A 23,949-nucleotide genomic window follows, 5' to 3' on the forward strand; every position below is an offset into this window, starting at 1 on the left:
CCAGGGAGGCGCTGCTAAGTTTACAGTATTGGCCCTTCAAACCGTGGTCTAGGGTACATGTCGACTGTGCAGGCCCGTTCTTGGGTAAAATGTTCCTTGTGGTTGTAGATGCGTAATCCAAGTGGATTGAATGTAAGATAATGTCGGCTAGCACGTCCGCTGCCACTACTGAAAGCCTGCAGGCCATGTTTGACACACACAGCTTACCCGATGTCCTGGTGAGCGACAACAGGCCATGTTTTACCAGTGCTGAGTTCAAAGAATTCATGATCCGTAACGGTTTCAAACATGTCACATCTGCCCCGTTTAAACCAGCGTCCAATGGTCAGGCAGAGAGAACAGTGCAAACCATCAAGCAAGGCTTGGAGGGTAACTGAAGGCTCACTGCCAACTCGCCTAACCCAAGTCCTGCTTAGCTATCGCACGAGACCCCACTCACTCACTGGGATCCCACCTGCTAAACTGCTCATGAAAAGAGCACTTCAGACAAGGCTCTCGTTAGTTCACCCTGATCTACATGAACAGGTAGAGAGCAGGCGGCTTCAACAAAGTGCATACCATGATAGTGCAAATATGTCACGCGAGATTGAAATCAATGATCCTGTATTTGTATTAAATTATGGACACGGTCCCAAGTGGCTTCCCGGCACTATCGTGGCCAAAGAGGAGAGCAGGGTGTTTCGGGTCAAACTTTTAAATGGACTCATTCATCGGAAACACTTGGACCAAATCAAGCTCAGATTCACGGACTATCCTGAGCAACCCACCTTGGACCCTACCTTTTTTGATCCCCCAACATGCACACCAGTGGCAACCGGCACCACGGTTGACCACGAAGCAGAATCCATCATCCACAGCAGCCCTGCAGGGCCCAACACACCAGGCAGCCTAGCAAGGCCAGCTGCACAGTAGCCAAGCAAGGGTCCAACAAATGATTTAACAACACCAGCTTTCAAACCGAGATGATCATCCAGGGCAAGAAGGGCCCCAGATTGACTCACATTGTAAATAGTTACACTATTGACTTTGGGGGGGGAAAGTGTTGTTATATATGTAAACTTGTATTTGCACTTTACAGCCACCAGAGGGCTCATCCCCTGGAGTCCCAAGGGATCCCATATCCCTTGGGAACACAGGTAATTAAGGAGGCTACACAGGTTGGAGAGGCACTCAGGAAACCTGCAATAAAAGACCAAGGTCACACTTTACTTTTAGCTCACAGTGTTCAGTCTGACTCTTTCTGCATACACAACAGTGGGGACATTCATTCTTTGTGAACAATCAGTGGAAAATAGATAGCTATTGGAATGGGGCCTGTTATTTCTCACCCTCTTCTTGATGACCACTCACATGCTGCAGACTCAAGATGGCAGAAGGTACATTCGACAGCATCATGTGCCCAATGTAAGACATGACAGCCTGTTTAGGAGGACCAGACGTTACACCCCCGGCAAGTACAGGGAGAAGCAGTCTTACCTCAACTTGTGCGACACCACCTGCCTTAGGAGACTGCGCTTCCACAAAGAGGTTATCAGTGAGATATGCCAGCTCATCAGGTGAGATCTGCAGCCTGGACTGCACTGTCTATCGAGGTCAAGGTCACCGCGACACTTTTGTTCTACGCGTCGGGTTCCTTTCAGGCCTCAGCTGGCAACATTTGCGGTATATCTCAGCATGCCACACATTGCTGCATTAGACAGGTCACTGAAGCCCTGTACGCATGCAGGATGGACTTTATCAGCTTCCCTATGACCAGGGAGGCTCAGAAGGCTCTAGGATTCTACCGAATTGCTAACTTCCCCAAGGTGCAGGGAGCAATAAACTGCGAGCACATCGCGATGCAGTACCTTTTCAGGATGCAGAGGTTTTCAGGAATCGCAAGGGATTCCATTCCCTGAATGTGCAACTCATTGTCAACCACCAGCAAATTATTATGGCAGTGAATGCTAAATTTCCAGCCAGCATCCATGATGCTCACATCCTGCAAGAGAGCACTGTATCTGACTTGTTTACCAAGAAGCCACAAGGTCAATACTGGATGCTTGGTGACAAAGGATATGGTCTCGCCACCTGGCTGATGACCCCCCTGTGTGACACCCACACCGAAACCGAGATGCGATACAACGAGAGCCACAGAGCCACTCGCAATATCGTCGCGAAAACCATTGGCACCTAAAGCAGTGCTTTAGATGCCTGGACCACTCAGGAGGCGAGCTCCAATACCACCCTGAGCAGGTAGCTCAATTCGTGGTGGTGTGCTGCATGCTGCACAACTTGGCTATTAGGAGGGTACAAGAATTGCCAGAAGATCTGAAGATTGGTCGGAAGATCTACCTCAGGAGCGAGAGGAAGAGGAGGATGAGGAGGTGGACGGTGACATCGAGCCAGACAATCAGGCTGGCGCTGAAGCCATGCTCCCGCTCCCCTGTAGACCACAGGAAAGGACCCGTGGTGGCATTATAGTTGTAACACTCTTACGTCAGGACCTTATAAATGAGTGCTTTGCTTGAAAGAATGTTGGTGGTAATTACAAAGCTGACACAATACTGGGTGTGCAGGTCATACATCAATGGTGGGCATCGCCTTGATGACAGTTAAAGTTTAAATTGATTCAAGTTAAGTGTAATTATACCCTTTCATGTTAAGGAATCACCAGTGTGTAACGGTGAAGCTATCTGAGCCAATGTGCAACAAGGTTATGTTAAATAAACATTTAATCCGACCATTTGTCTCAAATCATAAGTACATCTGTAAAAACGACCCCACCCCACCCCCGCCACAGCCCATAACAAATTTATCACATTTACATCATTACAATGGTCCCCGTTTCCAGCAAAACATAACACAAATGCAAACCAACAAGGTAGCCCTCTCGCTCCTTGCCCCGACCCGCCCACCAAAATAGCAGCAGCAACCTAAAAATATGCAATGCTCCTCACTTTCCTTCCCCCCACCCCCGCTTCTCCTCCCCACCTCTACCCCTTCCCCTCCTGACTCCAAGCCAACTGGCCAGGAAGCTCCTCACGCGATGCTTCACTGGGGCGGTGGGGGGGATGATGGCAGAACCGCTGCTTGGACGGATACGGGAGAGGACAGTCCCGAGGTGGGAATGACCTCCGAACAAGAAACAACATGTTGCTCCTGGCTCTCATGTGTCATTGGCAATGGGGTTGTGGCACCTTGGGGTGCAGTGCCATGCTCCGGGACCACTGGGAGCCCTCTGCCACCAGTGTTCCTGGCTAACAGCTCCAGGGCCTCCTCCATCCATTCCATGTTATGTATTATTTGTTGGACAAAAACTTGGTGCCAACTATGTTCTTGGTGCTTAGTAGGCTTTTTGCTGCTGGTGAATCTCCCTCATGTCTCCCACAAGAGCAAAACAAGCACACACCACACCCACACACGCTTTCATCCCTCTCTGCTCCCGCTCTCTCTGTCTCCTCTTCTGTGCATATAATGATGACCCCTGACCTCTTGAATCGCGGGACTTGAGCGTTGCCATGCCATTGCTAAGGACGGCGACACTTTATGGCAGAAGGTCAGAGAGATTTAATGATAACGTCCATTTCATATCGCTCGCAGTAATGCCCAATTTTTAAAATGGAGTCTAGGGGCTTTGAAAATGGGTGACAAGCCAGCAATCTGAAAAACCATTTTTACCACCCACGCCGGAATAACGCCCATTTTTGGGCGATCTGTATAAAAGTGTAAAATCTAGCCCCAAGAGGGTGTGCCAGATGCCTGGTGGCGACCCGGCCGAACCCGCGGTCATAATTGTTGGCCCTACTTTCTTTCAGGCAGCCAGAGGCTTTATAGAAAGGGGCAATTTCAGTCCCTGAGCATCTTGTAAGCTTTTAGCTTCCTCCAGCTCTGGCTGGCTGGCTATGCCCGTTTTCTATATTCTTATTTGACTCAGGAATTGTCTTGGGGAATTTCTGTTTTCAGAGTATGTAGCCCAGGATTCCTGACCTCTATCTTCCTGTGTCCTCTTGAGTTTCTTTGAAAACCTTACATCAATCCTAGTGTTAGATTTCTTCCAAAGATCTTGATATTCTCAGTTATCAATATCCTGACTAGTCTGTTTGAAGCTTCTCATTGATCTTCTCAACTGAACGCCAACTCCACCTCCTCACTCAGAAGACACAGAGTCTCTGCGAGATTGTCCCATACCCGCAGAAGCGCCTTCAGTCAGCTACATCTGAGTTGATGGGGATATAGACGTTGTAACTGTTGTGTCCGTTGAAGTACTTGGACTGCCAACTCAATCTGATCATCATTCAAGTCAGACTCATAATCATCGACTCGCTAGAAACATTTGATCCACATGAACCTTCCTGATGTATTCCCCAATTTTGACCAAGTACTGTTTGGTGCCATGTACCCGAGTAATTGTACCAATGTCCCATTTGCATGGACGAGCCCTTTTCGATGGACTGAGAATTCTGACCTGATCACAATTCTGAAAGCACTAATCTTTAATAGCAGAATGATAATGACGTTTCTGCACTGATTGTGCCTTCTTGACCTTATCCGACAAGTTCAGTTGTAGCCCTCAGCATTTTCTTCATCAATATTTGAGCAGCTGTGTACCCTGTTGTAGAATGGGGCGCAGTTCTGTATTTGAAAAGAAAATTTGCTAACCTATGCTTCATGCTCACCAATGATCCAGTCTGTAGAACTTGTTTCTGCAAGGAATCCTTGACAATCCTGACCAATCTTTCAGCTGCACCATTCAAAGCAGGATGATATGGTGCTACCAACATGTGTTTGATACCATTGTGTCTGACAAAATTCTCAAATTGCATGAACCGAAATTGTGGCCCATTATCTGATACATTTCTTCGGGTAGGTCATGGAATCCAAAAATAGCCCCCAATTCATCCATGTACGCTCTGTAATTGTAGATAACCCCATACACCATACTTCCAGCTATTTCAAATGGCTATCGATTAGAACCAGAAAATGATCCCTGCCCCTCTCGCAAAAATCAATATGTATTCTTTGGAATGGTCTCATTGGCCAAGTCTATGTTTGCAGTGGCATTTTAGCTAGTATGGCCTTGCCGTCTTGACAGATATATACTTACTTAGTAATATTTCTAAGTCTTAATCCAACCCAGGCCAATAAACAAAACTTTGGACCAATGCTTTCATGCCTACGATGCCAGTATGCTCACCATAAAGTTCCGTAAAGACTTTGGCTCATAATGCACTCGGAATGACTACTGTCAGGCCCCATTTTAGACATCCCTACTCAAATGATAATTCATGCCGACGATGATAAAAGGGCTTTATCCCCTCGTCTAAATGCATCTGATTTTCAGACCATCCTCACAGGGTGTACTCATAGGCCCGCTGTAATGTAGCATTTTTCTGTTTGTGCTCTGCAATAACACAGGCAGTGACTGAAAAGTCCTCACCAAAAATATCTAGAGTAAAGATTGACTGATGGCAGTGAATTTCAGAATCTTCATGAGGCAATCTTGAAAGGGCATTCGCCACTGCATTCTGCTTCGACGTACAATACTCGATTTTGTAATCGTACTGAGACAATAAAATAGCCCATCTTTGCATCCTGGAAGCCGCCATGGATGTAATTGCCGCTTTTTGGCCTAGGATAGCTAGTAACAGTGTGTGTTCGGTTACTAGAATGAATTGGCATCCCAAAAGAAACTGCTGAGATGTTTTAATACCAAATATAATTGCCAAAGCCTCTTTCTCAATCTGGGCATAATTTTGTTCACTGTTGTTGAGCATACACAATGCAAAGGCAACCAATTTTTAATGCCCATCATTCATAACATGGCTGATCACTTCTCTCACACCATATCCAGAGGCATCACATGCTCGTCTTAGTTCCTGGGTCAGGTTATATTGGACGAGAAGACCACTACTGCTCAAGAGTCAGATACATCTGCTGCATGCATTCTGTTGCTGTTTGTCCCATGTCCAACTCACACCTCTCTTTAATAAATAATGGAGTGTTGCGAGAACTGTTGCTAGTCCAGGAAGGAAATTAGCATAATATTGGACCATGCCTAAAAAGGATCGTAATTCGGTAACGTTTTTCGGCTCCGGAGCCATCATGATGGCTTGCACTTTCTCCTTAACTGGTTGGAGACCATTTTCATCTACACATAATCCTAGATAAACCATCTCACACTGTATGAATGCACAATTACTCTTCTTCAGCTTCAGATTATAGTAATTGAACCGTCTGAATACATCTTCTAAGATTTCCAGATTTCCTTCTCTGTGCCGGTGTCCATCAACAGCTCACCTTGATTGCACAAACAGTGATGTATTCCCTGTAAGATCTGATCCATGGTAGCCTGAAATATCTTTGGTGAGGACTTGATACCATACGGCAACTTAATGTATGAATATAAACCTGTGTGTGTGTTGACTGTCAGATACTGCTGACTATCCTTGTCAACATGGAGTTGAGCGTAGCTGTCTGAGAGATCCAGTTTTGTAAAGATTTAGCTCCTGCCAGTTCTGCATACAGGTCTTGTGATATCACTAAAGGCTACTGTTCATCATCAACTGTTCGATTCAGGGTAATTTTATAATCCCCACGAAGCTGTACCATTTTGTCTATCTTCGGAATTACAACTAACGGGGCAGTCTCGTCACTCCTATCAGTCTTCACTAAACTTTGTTTTTCCCCAACTTGCTCAACCTGCGATTTTAATGCATATGGTGTAATTAATTTGCTTCATGGGTTCTTTGCTTAAGAATTTATAGCAACGCATTGCTATTAAGAACTAGTTGGTTTATTAACAAAGGTTTAACAAACACACTACAAATGACCATTTCACCCATTAGGCTCACAACTGCATACCTCCTCATGGATGACCTAGACTCAATTTACTGGGATTTTATTGAGTCTTGTGAACATCACGTGACTGACTAAGTCACTCACAATGCAGCAACTTTACAACTATTTTAAACTGAACTTTAAATCAAATGCCCGGTTTTGACAAGGGCACTCGAACCCATAAATTTAAAAATTAACTGGAAACTTTGCCAATCAAATTAAAATTCTGTTCCCGGGGGTGATGATGCATTCCCATCCCTCCAGTGCCCACTTCTCATGGAAGACGGCAAGCATATCGGTGAACACCGCGTGCTCCATCTCCAGGGATATCCTGGCACGAATATAGCCACGGAAGAGAGGCAGGAATTCGGGCTGAACAACCCCCTTGACCACCCACTGCTTGGACCAGTTAATGACCACCTTGGTCAGGTCTAGGAGCAGCCCTATGAAGAGGCCCTCCGACCTGCCCGCTCCCCTCTGCACAGGATGGTGTGCAAGAGCAGCCCATACAGGAATCCCCTCCACGCAGAACTGAAAGGCACGGAGGGGATTTCCTGGAGGCGGCTAAAGTTGTGAGGCACCGGCTCCCAAGGGAACAGCTGTACACCTATTTTTGTTATATCTGTAAACAAATGCCCTCTGGTTAAAGGGGGGGGGGGTCAAATTCCAAAAACTTTCAATCAAGTGCCCCCTTGTTTTCTTTTTCTGAGGTCACCAAAAACACAAATTATACAAGTGCTTCCTGGCTAAAAGGGTGGGGGGGGCACTAAAACCGACAAACTTAAACAAATTAAACTTTAGATATTGTGGTTCAAATTAAAATTTGGTTGCCGGGGGTGATGATGCAATCCAGTCCCTCCGGCGCCCACCTCTTGCGGAAGGCCGCGAGCATACCGATGGACACCGCGTGCTCCATCTCGAGGGACACCCTGGCTCGGATGTAACTGCGGAAGAGAGGCAGGCAGTCAGGCTGAACGACCCCCCCTTGAGTGCCCGCTGCCTGGACTGGGTGGTGTCCCCTTTGGCCATGCCTAAGAGCAGTCCTACGAAGAGGCCCTCCGACCTGCCCGTTCCCCTCTGCTATGTCTTGAATAAAGAGTCAGGCTAGATACTGCAAGCTCAAAGTAAGGTGGGACCGTAGTCCTTTATTACAGATCTCAGAGTGCCTCTCCAGCCTGTGAGGCCTCCTTCTATACAGGTGCTCACAAGAGATTGTGGGATCCCTTGGTGGTTGGACATGGTATTTACAGGTTTACATACATAACAACACTCCCCCGCAAAGTCAATAGTGTAACTATTTACAATGTGAGTCGATCTGGAGCCTTCCTTTCCCTGGTTGATCATCTCGGTGCAAATGCTGGCTTTGGTGAGTATTTGTTGGGCCCTCGCTGGGCTGCTGTGAAGCTGGCCTTGCTGGGCTGCTGGGGGCTGGTGAGTTCTGCTGGGCTGCTGCAGGTGATGGGTTCTGCTTCGTGGTCAACCGTTGGGTCAGTTGCCACTTCTGCGTGTGTTGGAGGGTCGAAAAAGGTGGCGTCTATTGTGGGTTGTTCTGGATAGTCCATAAATCTGAGTTTGGTTTGGTCCAAGTGTTTCCTGCAGGTGAGTCCATTTGAGAGTTTGACCACAAACACCCTACTCACCTCTCTGGCCAAAACAGTGCCAAGGTGCCACTTGGGACCTTGTCCATAGTTCAACACAAATACAGGATCATTTATCTCAATTTCGCATGACACATTTGCGCTATCATGATATGTATTCTGTTGAAGCCGCCTGTTCCCTACCTATTCGTGTAGATCAGGGTAGACTAACGAGAGTCTTGTCTTTAGTGCCCGTTTCATGAGCAGTTCAATGGGAGGGATCCCAGTGAGCAAGTGGGGTCTTGTGCGGTAACTGAGCAGGACTCGGGATAAGCGAGTCTGCCGTGAGCCTTCAGTTACCATTTTCAACTCTGCTTGATTGTTTGAACTGCTCGTTCTGCCTGATCGTTGGGCGCTGGTTTAAACGGGGCAGATGTGACATGTGTGATCCCACTGCGGGTCATGAACTCCTTGAACTCGGCACTGGTAAAGCACGGCCCATTGTCACTTACAAGGACATCAGGCAGGCTGTGCGTGACAAACATGGCCCATAGGCTTTCAATGGTGGCAGCAGACGTGCTTGCCGACATTATCACACATTCAATCCATTTGGAGTACGCATCTACAACCAGTAACAACATTCTTTCCAAGAATGGGCCTGCATAGTCAACATGGACACTGGACCATGGTTTGGAGGGCAGGACCATAAACTTAGTGGTGCCTCCCTGGGTGCATTGCATAACTGTGAACATATATTACATTTGTGCACGCAAGACTCGAAGACTGCATCGATATTGGGCCACCACACGTTGGATCTGGCTAACACTTTCATCATTACGATGCCTGGGTGGATGCTGTGGAGTTCACTAATGAAAGTGTCCCTGCCCTTTTTTGGCACCGTGACCCGATTACCCCATAGGAGGCAGTCTGCGTGTATGGACATTTTATCGTTGTGCCGCTGGTACGGCTTTATTTCTTCCTGCATCTCTAACGGGACACGAGACCAACTCTCATGGGGCACACAGTTTTTTTACAAAGGACAGTAAGGGGTCCTGGCTTGTCCAGGTTCTAATCTGTTGGGCGGTAACAGCTGATTGCTCACTCTCAAATGCTTCTATTACCATAACTAAATCTGCGGGCTGTGCCATCTCCAATGGCAGCCTACTGAGAGCATCGGCACAGTTTTCCATGCCTGGCCTGTGGCGGATGGCATAATTGTATGCGGACAACGTGAACGCCCATCTCTGGATGCGGGTCTTGCTTTCAGAAAAGAGGGATATAAGCGGCTTATGGTCGGTTTCCAATTCAAATTTGAGCCCGAAGAGATATTGATGCATTTTATTTACCCCGTAAACACACGCTAACGCTTCTTTTTCGATCATACTGTAGGCCCTCTCGGCCATCGATGCATAAGCAACCGATTGCAATTTCCCAAATTCTTTAGCTTGTTGCAATGCACACCCGACCCCGTGCTATGACACATCACATGCTCGTACCAAATGTACAACACAAGCAATTTGTTTGAGCATAACAGCTTCCTAGTTTCTCAAATGCACTTTCTTGGCTTTTACCGCTGACCCATTCATCTCCTTTACGCAGTAGAGAGTGCAGGGGTTCGAACAATGTGCTAAGGCCCAGTAAGAATTTATCAAAATAGTTCAGGAGTCCTGGAAACGACCGCAGCTCCATCACGTTCTGTGGTCTCGGTGTGTTCTTGATTGCCTCCGTCTTCGAATCGGTGGGCCTGATGCTGACCGCCGCGATTCTTCTCCACAGGAACTCCACTTCAAGCGCCAGGAAAACGCACTTCGAGCGTTTTAGCCTGAGCCCCACACGATTAAGCCGACTAAGAACCTTCTCCAGGTTCTGCAGGTGCTCGACCTGTAACCAAGGTGTCGTCCTGGAAGACCATGGTGCACGAAACCGACTTCAGCAAGCTTTCCCTGTTCCTCTGGAATATTGCCGCGGCTGATCAACTCCCAAACAGGCATCTGTTGTAAATGAAGAGACCTTTGTGCTTGTTGATGCAGGTGAGGCCTTTCGATGATTCCTCCAGCTCCTGCGTCATGTAGGCTGAGGTCAAGTCCAGCTTTGTGAACGTTTTCCCTCCTGCCAGCATCGCAACTAGGTCATCTGCCTTCAGTAGCGGGTATTGATACTGCAGTGAAAAACGATTGATAGTTACTTTGTAATCACCACAGATTCTGACGGTGCCGTCTCCCTTGAGGATTGGAACAATCGGACTGAATTTGATCGGCGAAATGATGCCCTCTCATTGCAGCCTGTCCAGCTCGATCTCCACCCTCTCTCTCAATCATGTAAGGTACCGCTCTCGCCTTGTGATGGATGGATCGCGCCCCCGGAATCAAATGGATCTGAACTTTTGCTCCTTGGAACTTCCCGATGCCTGGTTCGAACAGCGAGGGGAACTTGTTTCGGACCTGGGCACTCCCCATATACCTCTGTGTGCTCCCCATATACCTCTGCCTCCTCGGTCTGAGGCTCTGGTTCGTCATGATCCACCGTGGATCTGTCCTCATAGAAACATAAAAACATAGAAAATAGGTGCAGGAGTAGGCTATTCAGTCCTTTGAGCCTGCACCACCATTTAATAAGATCATGGCTGATCATTCCCTCAGTACCCCTTTCCTGCTTTCTCTCCATATCCCTTGATCCCCTTAGCTGTAAGGGCCATATCTAACTCCCTCTTGAATATATCCAATGAACTGGCATCAACAACTCTCTGCGGCAGGAAATTCCACAGGTTAACAACTCTCTGAATGAAGACGTTTCTCCTCATCTCAGTCCTAAATGGCCTACCCCTTATCCTAAGACTGTGTCCCCTGGTTCTGGACTTCCCTAACATCGGGAACAGTCTACCTGCATCTAACCTGTCCCGTCCCATCAGAATCTTGTATGTTTCTATGAGATCCCCTCTCATCCTTCTAAACTCCAATGTATAAAGGCCCAGTTGATCCAGTCTCTCCTCATATGTCAGTCCAGCCTCCCGGGAATCAGTCTGGTGAACCTTTGCTGCACTCCCTCAATAGCAAGAACGTCCTTCGTCAGATTAGGAGAACAAAACTGAACACAATATTCCAGGTGAGGCCTCAGTAAGGCCCTGTACAACTGCAGTAAGACCTCCCTGCTCCTTTACTCAAATCCTCTCCCTTTGAAGGCCAACATACCATTTGCCTTTTTCACCACCTGCTGTACCTGTATGCCAACTTTCAATGACTGATGAACCATGACACCCAGGTCTCCTTGCACCTTCCCTTTTCCTAATCTTCCGCCATTCATATAATATTCTGTCTTCACGTTTTTGCCCCCAAAGTGGATAACCTCACATTTATCCACATTATACTGCATCTGCCATGCATTTGCCCACTCACCTAACCTGTCCAAATCACCCTGCAGCCTCTTAGCGTCCCCCTCACAGCTCACACCGCCACCCAGTTTCATGTCATCTGCAAACTTGGAGATGTTACACTCTATTCCTTCATCTAAATCATTGATGTATATTGTAAAGAGCTGGGGACCCAGCACTGAGCCCTTTGGCACTCCACTAGTCACTGCCTGCCATTCTGAAAGGGACCCGTTTATCCCGACTCTCTGCTTCCTGTCTGACAACCAGTTCTCTATCCACGTCAGTATATTACCACCAATACCATGTGCTTTGATTTAGCACACAAATCTCTTTTCTGGTTTGCAGGATTAGCAGGGTTTGCAGCTCGCCTGCACATACATTGGAGGTGTCCCATTGTTCCGCAGCCCTTGCAAACGCATCCATTGAAGCGGCATGAATGGAAACAATGATCACCTCCGCAGAGCCAACAAGGTGTTAATGGCCTTGTATTCACTACCCTTAATGGTGGACTCTGAGTCATCTGCGGACATGCAGCTGCAGGCGTGTAAGTCCTGCCCTGTACATTTTGATTTGGAAACAACATTACTTTGTTCACAGTACTTGTAGCAGCACTCGTGTGCTGAGAAATTTGTTTCATATTGTCATTGGTGGCGATAAACGCTTTGGCTTTACTCAAGGTTGGGATCTCTACAGTCAAAAGTTTGTGAAGTATTACTTCATGGCCAATGACAAATTCAGAGAAGTCCCTGAGCATGTGCTCCAAGTGTCCTTCAAATTCGCAATGTCCTGCAAGGCACCTTAGCTTGGCGCGTTAGCTCGCCACTTCCTGGCATTCAGACCTCATGCACACGTAGAACCGATACCTCACCATCAGAACCCTTTCCTTCCGGTTTAGATGATCCTGGACCAGTGTGCACAACTCATTTTACGACTTGTCTGTGGGTTCCGCTGGAGCAAGCAGATTTTTCATGAAGCCATACATTGGTGCCCCGCAAACGGTGAAGAGGATCACCCTTTGTTTGGCAGTGTTTGCTTCTCCTTCCAGCTCATTGGCCACAAAGTATTGGTCGAGTCGATCCACGAAGGTTTCCCAATCATCTCCCTCTGAAAATTTCTCCAGGATACCCACGGATATCTGCATTGTTGTGGTGGGGTTCGTCATTTATATCTCATCACCAATTGTTATGTCTTGAATAAAGAGTCAGACTAGATACTGCAAGCTCAAAGTAAGGTGTGACAGTAGTCCTTTATTACAGATCTCAGAGTGTCTCTCCAAACTGTGAAGCCTCCTTATATACAGGTGCTCCCAAGAGATCGTGGGATCCCTTGGAACTCCAGGGGATTAGCCCTCTGTTGGTTGGACATGGTATTTACAGGTTTACATGCATAACACCCTCTGCACAGGATGCCTAAAGATCAGGAGCGTGGGACTGAAGTGCAGCCAAAAATCGAGGAGCAGCCCTTTTAAATAATGGAAGAGGGGCTGCAACCTCACACACTGTACATACACATGGAACACGGATTCCTCCAGACCGCAGAAATTGCAGGCAGCCTGGGAGTCCGTGACCCGACTTAAAAACTTATTGCACAGGACTGCTCCATGCACCACCCTCCAGGCCAAGTCCACAATAAATAAAGGGAGGACTCCCACGTAGAGAGCCCTCCATTGGGGACCCTCGCCTCCTCCGGACGGCAAGATGGTGCGCCATGGCGTGTCCGGACGGCTGATGAGGATGGCAATATGGAGGGTGTACAAGAGCAACCCATACAGGAATGCCCTCCACGCAGAAGTGAATGGCACAGAGAGGATTTCCTGGAAGCAGCTAAAGTTGTAAGGCGCCAGCTCCCGAGGGAACAACAGCTCTACAACTCTTTTAGTTGAAGACAAAGTAAACAATTGAATCAAGTGCCTCCTGATTAAAAAGAGGAGGGGGGGAGGGGCACTCCAAACACTTTTCAAGTGCTCTTTTTTGTTTTTGTTTTGTTTTTCTTTGTTTTTTTGGGGGGGGTTTGGGCACTAAACCACAAATTATAAAAGTGCCCCCTGGCTAAAGGGGGAGGGGAACACTAAAACCCAGCACAATAAACCAATTAAACTTAAAACATATAAAATCAAATTAAAATGTGATTGCCGGGGGTAATGATGCACTCCAGTCCCTCCGCCGCCCAGCTCTTGCGGAAAACCTTGAGCGTACCGGTGGACACTGCGTGCTCCATCTCCAGGGACACCCTGGCTCTGATGTAACCGCGGAAGAGAGGCAGGCAGTTGGGCTGAATGACCCCTTTTACCGCCCGCTGCCTGGACCGGCTGATGGCACCCTTGGCCGTGCCCAAGAGCAGTCCTACGAGGAGGCCCTCGGTGCTTCCTGCTCCCCTCCGCACAGGGTGCCCAAAGATCAGGAGTGTGGAACTGAAGTGCAACCAGAATTTGAGGAGCAGCCCCTTCAAATAATGGAATAGGGGCTGCAACCTCGCACATTCCGTAAAAACATGAAACATGGAACACAGACCGCAGAAATTGCAGGTGGCCTGGGAGCCCGTGAACCGACTTAATAATTTATTGCACGGAACTGCTCCATGCTCCAACCTCCAGGTCAAGTCCCCAAGAAATAGTGGGAGGACTCCCGCATAGAGAGCCCTCCATTGGGGAGCCTCACCTCCTCCGGATGGCAAGATGGTGTGCCATGGCATGTCCGGACGGCTGATGAGAATGGCAATATGGAGGGTGTGCAAGGGCAGCCTGTACAGGAAACCCCTCCACGCAAAACTGAAAGGCACAGAGGGGATTTCCTGGAGGCGGCTAAAGTTGTAAGGTGCCAGCTCCCAAGGGAACAACAGCTCTACAATTCTTTTGTTGACAACAACAGCTCTATAACTCTTTTTGTAGAAAGCAAAAATAAATACTAAATCAAGTGTCCCCTTATTAAAAAGGGGGGGGGGGGGCACACTCCAAACCATTTTCAAATGCCTTTTTTTTTGTGGGGTTTTTTGTGTTTTATTTTTGTGGCTTTTTTCGGCACTAAAACTACAAATTGTACATTCGCCCCCTGGCTAAAATGGGAGGTGGACACTGAAACCCGGCAATAAAACAAATTAAACTTTAAAACATATAAAATCAAATTAAAATTTGGTTGCTGGGGATAATAATGCACTCCAGTCCCTCCAGCTCCCACCTCTCGCGGAAGGCTGCGAGCGTACCGGTGGACACCGCGTACTCCATCTCCAGGGACACCCTGGCTCGGAGGTAAGCACGGAAGAGAGGCAGGCAGTCGGGCTGAACGACCCCCTCAACCGCCCACTGCCTGGACCGACTGATGGCCCCCCCGGCCGTGCTCAGGAGCAGTCCTACGAGGAGGCCCTCGGACATACCCTCTCCCATCCTCACAGGGTGCCCAAGGATCAGGAGTGCGGGATGGAAGTGCAACCAGAATTTGAGGAGCAGCCCCTTCAAATAATGGAATAGGGGCTGCAACCTTGCACATTCCGTATAAACATGGAACACGGACTCTTCTAGACCGCAGAAATTGCAGGTGGCCTGGGAGCCCGTGAACCGACTTAAAAATTTATTGCGCGGATCTGCTCCAGGCCAAGTCCCCAAGAAATAGTGGGAGGACTCCCACGTAGAGAGCCCTCCATTGGGGACCCTCGCCTCCTCCGGACGGCAAGATGGTGCGCCATGGCGTGTCCAGTCAGCTGATGAGGATGGCAATATGGAGGGTGTACAAGAGCAGCCCATATAGGAATCCCCTCCACGCAGAACTGAAACACACAGAGGAGATTTCCTGGAGGCGGCTAAAGTTGTAAGGTGTCAGCCTCCGAGGGAACAACAGCTCTACAACTCTTTTGTTGACAACAACAGCTCTACAAACCTGTGAGCATACTCACAGGTACATAATTTACAGCATTCCTGTGAAGGGCCTTGGGCCATTTGAATACTTTAAAGGAGCTACATAGGTGCAAGTTGTTGTCACTCTACAAGTTTCTCCGAGATAAATAGTATGCGCCTTTAAAATGGAACCTGGCAAAATAGGTGCTTCTATCAGCATGCTGAAGTAGTATTGAATGGGCCGTCAGTGGTGGGAAAATGAGAATCCATGAGTTGGTCAATTGTGGAAAAAAAATGGCCAAACATCTTAAGAGAAATAATAATCTGAGATAGGATCCAGGAGAAAAAAAGAGTAACTCATTCTTCAATATCAAAATCGGATGCCCACTGGTGGAGCAAGAAGTAATGTCCCACACTCCACCATATAACTGTTTTGTGTGGCTCTGGATTTAGAGAGTGGGGCAACTTTGATTTTCACCATGGTGACTATAGCAATAGACTCAAACATACCAAGGCTATATTAAAAGTGTATTAGGTCAAGCAAAGATAACTCAAAATGAAAAAGAGAAGTATTCCAAATGGGTAAACCAGGTATGACTGCTTGGAAATATAGCTACCCTTTATTCTGTGACTAACCTAGTTACTGCTTGATCTGTGTAGTTGTACAAGGTTAGCATGAAATTATGGGCTAGGTTTTCACTCATTCGTTTAAATGGCTGGAAAATCTAGGGGCCGAAATTTGGTGGTTTGCTAAGCATCTACTGACACAGTGGTGCACTGTCCTTGCCTCCAGAAAACTTCAATGGGGCGATGGGGGTGGTGCTAAGAGGTAGTGCTGTGCACTCTAGTGCCGCCCAAATGGTGACATCATCGATGTACAATGCCCCCTTGGCGCCATGGTGGCAGAATTGAATTGTATTGCCTGCTTTACCGGTAGGCGCTGTTCCCGACAGGGAAAGCAGTCAGTACATCAGTGATCTTGGGGCGATATCGTCCGGAGAGCAAGGTAAGTTGTGAAATTTAATTTATTTAACCTATTTATTTATGGCAGCAGTGGGGAAGTGTGGGTGTAGGTCATTGAAATTTTCACAAACATCTTTTTTCGCATCTTCAGACACCAGAATGCCGGCATTCTAGCGGCAAAGAATTGAGTCGGCCTCCTGTGCTCCCGCTCTGTTGGCGCCCAAGGTCGAGTGTGGAATGCTTCTCTTAGTGCTCCACTCTCCTCTTTGGGGAAAACAATTGATTTTTGTATTTTGAGGCAGTAGACATTGCCTAGTGCTAAAGTTAGCTGCCAGTCGGTGTCAATGGCTTAATGCGGGCATCACCGAATTTCCACCCCATGTGTGTGAGTGCAGGCTCCACCATTTTACAAAGTTCTATGATGGTAGCAATATTTCAAAAAATCTATCCCAATGATGTTCAAAGGAAAGTAAAACCATCGAAATATAACAGAAAGTTCAAACATGAAAAGAAAGGTGTTGAAGTATAATAAATGATTTATACTAGTACAAGGGGGAATGCAAAAAAATTAAGAGATCGAGCCAGTGAAAACATTGATGTTATGATGATCACAGAAACATAGCTTTGAGCAGATCTGGACATAAAGCAGGTAGGAGGATGGAAATTACTTCACAAACCTCTAAAGGGAGGTGAAGGAGTTGTATTATTGATATGTCCAAAAGCTACAGCAACAAAGGAAATAATTGTTTTTTTATTCATGAGATGTGGGCATCACTCACAAGGCCAGCATGTATTGCCCATCCCTAATTTCACTTGAGAAGGTGGTGGTGAGTAGCCCGCTTGAACTGCTGCAGTCCATGAGGTGTAAGTACTCCTAAAGAGCTGTTAGGAGTTCCAGGATTTTGACCCAGCAACGATGAAGGAACGGTGATATATTTCCAAGTCAGAATGGTGTGTGTCTTGGAGGGAATTTGCAGGTGTTGGTTTTCTGTTGTGCCTGCTGCCCTTGTCCTTCTAGGTGGTAGAGGTCGTAGGTTTGAGAGGTACTAGATGAGAAATTCTAGTCGGTGACTGTTTTTAACACTACTTGTGAGGCAAGGTATCAAGAAGATACTATATATTCGATTTAAAGGGTTGGTAACCTGAAATATGTTGATCTCTTTCTACCACTGACTGGTTAGAATTGGTATTGTAATAAAACCTAAGGTCAAAAATAACAATGAGGAGGTTAAAGACTTGTGGACAGTAAATTTTATGAGGATAGATTAATAAAGTGGAAAGCAAGACTAGAAAATAGCAACAGGATAGAGTAATGGTTTGGAGATTAATTAAGAAAGGTGGAAATGCTGGAGGCAATTTAAAACAAATGCCCAAATTGGGCATAAAGGTGGGAGAACAGCTGTGAGCTACAAGCTCCAATTAGCTGCTCTGCTGTAGCTCATCCGTTATGGGAGGGCAGCAAATTGGCCCGATGCTATGCTGAGCCAAGCAGCTGACTGAACCTGGGAAGCGGGTGTCAGGGGGCAATGTAAGAGCATGGAAAATATAGATTTTTATGTTGACACCACATTAACAGAAACTTTACATAAACATTGGATAAAACACCCAAGTGGCTACTCTTGTGTGTTGTTAGTTGGTATGATTGCACTAGGATTCATCACCATCATAGGCAGTCCCTTCGGAATCAAGAAAGATTTGCTTCCACTCCTGAAGTGAGTTCTTTGGTGGCTGAACAGTCCAATTTGAGAGCCACAGACTTTGTCACAGTAGGACAGATAGTTGTTGAGGGAAGTGGTTGGTGCGACTGGTTTGTCGCATGCTCTTTCCGCTGCCTGTGCTTGATTTCTGCATGCTCTCGGCGTTGAGACTCGAGGTGCTCAGCGCTCTCCCAGATGCGCTTCCTCCACTTAGGGCAGTCTTTGGCCAGGGTCACTCAGGTGTCAGTGGGGATGTCGCACTTTATCAAGGAGGCTTTGAGGTGTCCTTGTAACGTTTCCGCTGCCCACCTTTGGCTTGTTTGCCATGAAGGAGCTCCGGGGAGAGCACTTGCTTTGGGAGTCTCGTGTCTGGCATGCGAACTATGTGGCCTGCCCAGTGGAGCTGATCAAATGTGGTTAGTGCTTCGATGCTGGGGATGTTGGCCTGGTCGAGGGTAAGTCTGTTCTCCCAGGGGATTTGTAGGATCTTGCGGAGACATCGTTGGTAGTACTTCTCCAGCGACTTGAGGTGTCTACTGTAAATAGTCCACGTTTCTGAGCCATACAAGAGGGCGGGTATTACTACAGACCATGAGCTTGGTGGCAGTTTTGAGGGTCTTCAAACACTCTTTTACTCAGGCGGCCGAAGGCTGCACTGGCGCACTGGAGGCAGTGTTGGATCTCGTTGGCAATGCCTGCTCTTGTTGATAGGAATATCAACAAGAGTTATGGGAAGTGGTCCACATTGTCCAGGGCCATGCCGTGGATCTTGATGACTGGGGGGCAGTGCTGTGCGGCGAGGACAGGCTGCTGGAGGACCTTTGTCTTGCTGATGTTTAGCGTAAGGCCCATGCTTTCGTACACCTCAGTAACTACGTTGACTATGTCCTGGAGTTCAGCCTCTGTATGTGCGCAGACGCAGGCTTCATCCTCATACTGTAGCTCGACGACAGAGGTTGGGGTGGTCTTGGACCTGGCCTGGAGATGGTGTAGGCTGAACAACTTCCCACTGGTTCTGTAATTTAATTCCACTCCATCGGGTAGCTTCGAATAGTGCCATGAGATCATTTACATCTACCTGAAAGAGCAGACAGGACTTTGGTTTAACATCTCCTAAAAAAGACGACAGCTCTGACAGTATAGCACTCCCTCAGTGCTGAACTGTAGTACCATCCTAGATTGTGTGCTCGCCTCTGTACTGGACTTGAACCCACAATCTTCTGACTAGGAGCTGAGAGCACTACCACGAACCCATGGCTGACCAGAATGTAGATTTTGTCTATTGCCACCTGACTCATACAGCAATGCTGCTGTAAGGCAAAGCATGTGTGAATGATCAACCAATCAACTATCCCACAGAGTGACCCAATACTGATACATTGGTTGAAGCCAGTATAATGGCCTGAACTTCATCTTTAATATGGTACAAATGTCCAAATAACCAGACAAGTTTTCTGAGACTATTTTGGAATGCAGAAGCAACCCTCTCAATGTCAGCAATCAAATGTTTACTTGCTGCCAGCTAACACAGAAGTGTCTTTCCAACGATTACATTCATGCTTGTCACCAACTTGTCAGAAGTTGGATGCCCGCACCAAACCACCAGAGATAAATACTGCACAAACCATGATGGCAATTGACAGCTGTAGCAGTAAGCATTGACCTGAAAGTTCAGAACTGATCAAGAGTGTGCTTGAATCCCCAAAGCCAAAATGTTGAGGGCTTTATTGAAACACTCAAGGTCACTTTGAAAGCTTCAAATAAAACCTTGTAGCTTGAAATGTGCAGTGAAAATGTTACCATAACTTGAGAGTTTTAGTAAAAAAAATGGTGTCCAGATCGTAAAATTGCTGGATGATGTCATGAGAAAATAGGCCGAAGGCTGGATCTTATCTGCATTTACCACCAGTTTTGTGACAGTTTCAATGCCGGAAATATGGTGTGGAGGGGCGGGGGCGGGGGGCTGTTTTGCTGGCTGTCAATCTCTATGAAATCCTGAATTTGCACTGGATAAATGGTGTACGCTAAATACACTGACTCCTATTTTAAATATTAATAACATAATTAAGCCATCCAAACTACTTTCTGTCATTAATGCGTCAACAGTGCTCAGTTTCAGGAACATCGCTGAATTCCTGGCAACCTGAATTACTAAGGCAGTGGAGGGTGAAATTGACATATCACATCACAGTCACAAATGACATCCTTTGTGAGTGTGACAAAGGTAAACTATCCCTCCTCACCCTTCTCGACCTGTCTGCAGCCTTTGACACAGTTGACCACTCCATCCTCCTCCAACACCTCTCCACCAATGTCCAGCTGGGTGGGGCTGCACTCACCTGGTTCCATTCTTATCTATCTAATCGCAGCCAGAAAATCTCCAACAATGGCTTCTCTTCCCACTCCCGCATCGTTACCTCTGGTGTCCCCCAAGGATCTGTCCTTAGTCCCCTCTTATTTCTCATCTATATGCTGCCCCTTGGCGATATCATCCGAAAACACGGAATCAGTTTCCACATGTACGCTGATAACACCCAGCTCTAACTCTCCACCACTTCTGTCGACCCCTGCTTGGTATCTTAATTGTCAGATTGCTTGTCCGACATCCAGTACTGGATGAACAGAAATTTTCTCCAACTAAATATTGGGAAGACCGAAGGTATTATCTTTGGTCCCCCCCACAAACTGCGTTCCCTAACCACTGACTCCATTCCTCTCCCTTGCATCAATCAGAGCGTGAACAAGACTGTTCACAATCTAGGTATCATAGTTGACCCTGAAATGAGTTTCCAACCACATATCTGCGGCATAACTAAAACCGCCTTTTTCCACCTTCGTAATATTGCCCGCTTCCAACCCTGCCTTAGCTCTTCTGCTGCTGAAACCCTCATCCATGCTTATTTTCCTCAAGACTTGACTACTCCAACTCACTCCTGGCCAGAATTCCACACTACATAAACTTGAAGTCATCCAAAACTCAGCAGCCCGTGTACTAATCCACACCAATTAAGATCATCCATCACCCCTGTGCTTTCTGACCTACATTTGCTCCTAGTTAAATTATCATCCTTGTTACAAATCAATCCAAGGACTTGCCCTCCCTATCTCTGTGATCTTTTTCAGCCTCACAATCCCACAAGTTGTCTGCGCTCCTCAAATTCTGACCTCTAGAACAACCCTCATTATAAATGCTTAACCATCGGTGGACGTGCCTTCAGCTGCCTGGGCCCTAAGCTTTGGAACTCCCTCTCTAAACCTCTACACCTCTCTCCCTCTCTTTCCTCCTTTAAGATGCTCATTAAAACCTACCCCTTTAAACAAGCTTTTTAATCATCTGCCTTAATTTCTTCTGTGGCTCGGTGTCAAATTTATCTGTTTGTCTGTAACACTGTTGTGAAGCGCCTTGGGACGTTCCATCCTTGTCGCCAAATTATGTTGTGTACACGTAAATAACTGACAAACTGAGCCAGGAAAAATGTAAATTAAACTGTGTGCATTATACAACAACCTAAATAGGAGTCCCCAAACCGGCATGAACCAGAATGAATACAGCAACTGTGAATAGCTTCTGCAGGGTCCTAATGCCCGTCCTGTGAACTACAACAAGTAAATAGAGTATGAACACAACATATTTCCCCCCTTTTTAAAACCACAGTCTATGTACAGACAAAGTCATTGAGATAGCCAGGTCGTGTTCTGATACGCTGAGACTGGCGTCGAGCTTGCGGTGTTTGATCAAGGTTTTCGGTTGGGAAACAGAACGATGCCTCTGTCCCATCCTGCTGGTCTGTTGGCCTGTGCGTTGGGATCAGTCTCCCAGCGTTCCATCGAGTTCCATCATTGAGCTCATAGGTGTGAGTGCTGAACTTTCGCCCGATCTGTTTTGGAAGCGAAAGTGAAGATGCGAGCTTATGACTACAGTTTGGGTGGTTAACTCTGACCCAATCTCCATCCTTCAGTCGGGGCTTTTGAGCATGTAATTTTGTGTCAGTGTACAACTTCGCTTTTCGTTGGTGTTACGAAATCTGGGATGCGAGTGTGGTTATCTTCACGCTAGGTTTGGCTGGGGGTTTAAGAATGATCAGTAGCTAGCGAAGATTCTGCCCAATTATGAGCTCAGTGGGTGTCTTCCCCATTAGCGAGCGTGTTGTCGAACGGTAAGTGCGGAGAATGGTTTGAACCGCTTCGTCGAATGTTTGGCCTGCTGCGATGTTGGCTTTCAAATCACGTTTGAGGAGACGGGTAAAACGCTCAACACCTCTGTTGCTTTGAGGATTGTACTGACCAGTAATGGTTTTTGCAGGTCGGGGCAACCACCCCGCATGCCGGGTCGGGCCGCACGCTGTTCCTTTGAAGACCCATGAGCAAGTCGGGGCCTTCAAAGGAGCATAATACTTCAAGGTACAGCTCATGCTGGAGAGTGACGGCTGTGAAGAGGGTGACTGGATTGGACATCACCAAGGTCCAGGTCGCTGATTAGAGCGTGGGTAGGTACAGCAGGAGCGGCGAGGTTGGGGCACAGGAGCGGCGAGTGATCATGGAGCAACATGATCGGGGCCCTGGAGAGGCGTGAGCATAGGACCCAAAAGAGGGAGGCCCAGGGGCAGCATGAGCCAGCCACACTGCAATATGTGTGCACACTAGGTCCATGCAACACAGCTGGTCTCCAGTCGTCTTGGTTAATTCTTGCCACTGGACCAAGACCAAGCTCTGTCAAGCCCGTGTTGTGGCTGGTGTGCAACGGCCACCGCACGTTAAAAAATAATCCACGCACAGGCATCTTCCAACCTTCAACATGTAGTTTGGGACCTGGAATATTAGGTCCTTCATTGAAACACCTGTGAACTCATCCCTTTTTGGCGTGGAAGCAAGTCATCCTCGATACGAGGGACCGCCTATGATGACCGAGCAGTAAGGCGATGCTCGATAGCATGATGAATGAGGAAATTAGCGAACTGGTCAGACACAAACTGTGGTCCATTGTCAGTGATTATGACCTCTGGGAGGCCCCACTTTGTGAACATATGCTGCAGAATAGTGACGATCGTTGATGAGGTCACTGAACTTATAGCGATTTCTGGCCATTTGGAATGCACGACATGTACGACAACAAGGAAACACTGTTGCTGTGGAGCTGCTTCATTGGACTGAAGATATCCAACTGAAGTTGTTGCCATGGTCTTTGTGGCCATGCAAAGGGCTACAGTGGCGCTGGTTGGATGTTTGTGGCCTTTTCACTCAGACTGCATGCTTCACAGTGCGAGACAAACTCCTCGATGCGAGTGTCAAACTCAGACCACCATACTGGATCGCGACATCTCTGCTTCGTGCGGACAATGCCAGGGTGTCCATCACGTGTCAATGAGAGAACGCGCTGTTGAAGTGACTTGGGAATTATTGCTCTATCACCATGAGCTAGCCAGCCATCGTTCCAAACAGAAAATTCATTGCAAAGTCTGTGGAATGTTTTCAGCTCTTCCGGAATTTGCTTAGCCCACTCAGTCTGGAGGAAGTGGCTCACATGCTGTGATTCGATTTTGAGTTTGTCGCAGGAGACAAGGTTTCTGATAGACTGAGTGTTGACTGACGTGACATATGTGTCATCATCTGTGAACAAGTCAGCACCAGAGTCCAAAGCAGGTGTTGAGCGGTTGAACATGTCAGCTACGTGGTTGCGACTGCCAGCGATGTACTGTACAT

This window comes from Pristiophorus japonicus, chromosome 10, assembly GCF_044704955.1.
Source record: "Pristiophorus japonicus isolate sPriJap1 chromosome 10, sPriJap1.hap1, whole genome shotgun sequence".
Classification (NCBI taxonomy): Eukaryota; Metazoa; Chordata; class Chondrichthyes; family Pristiophoridae; genus Pristiophorus; species Pristiophorus japonicus.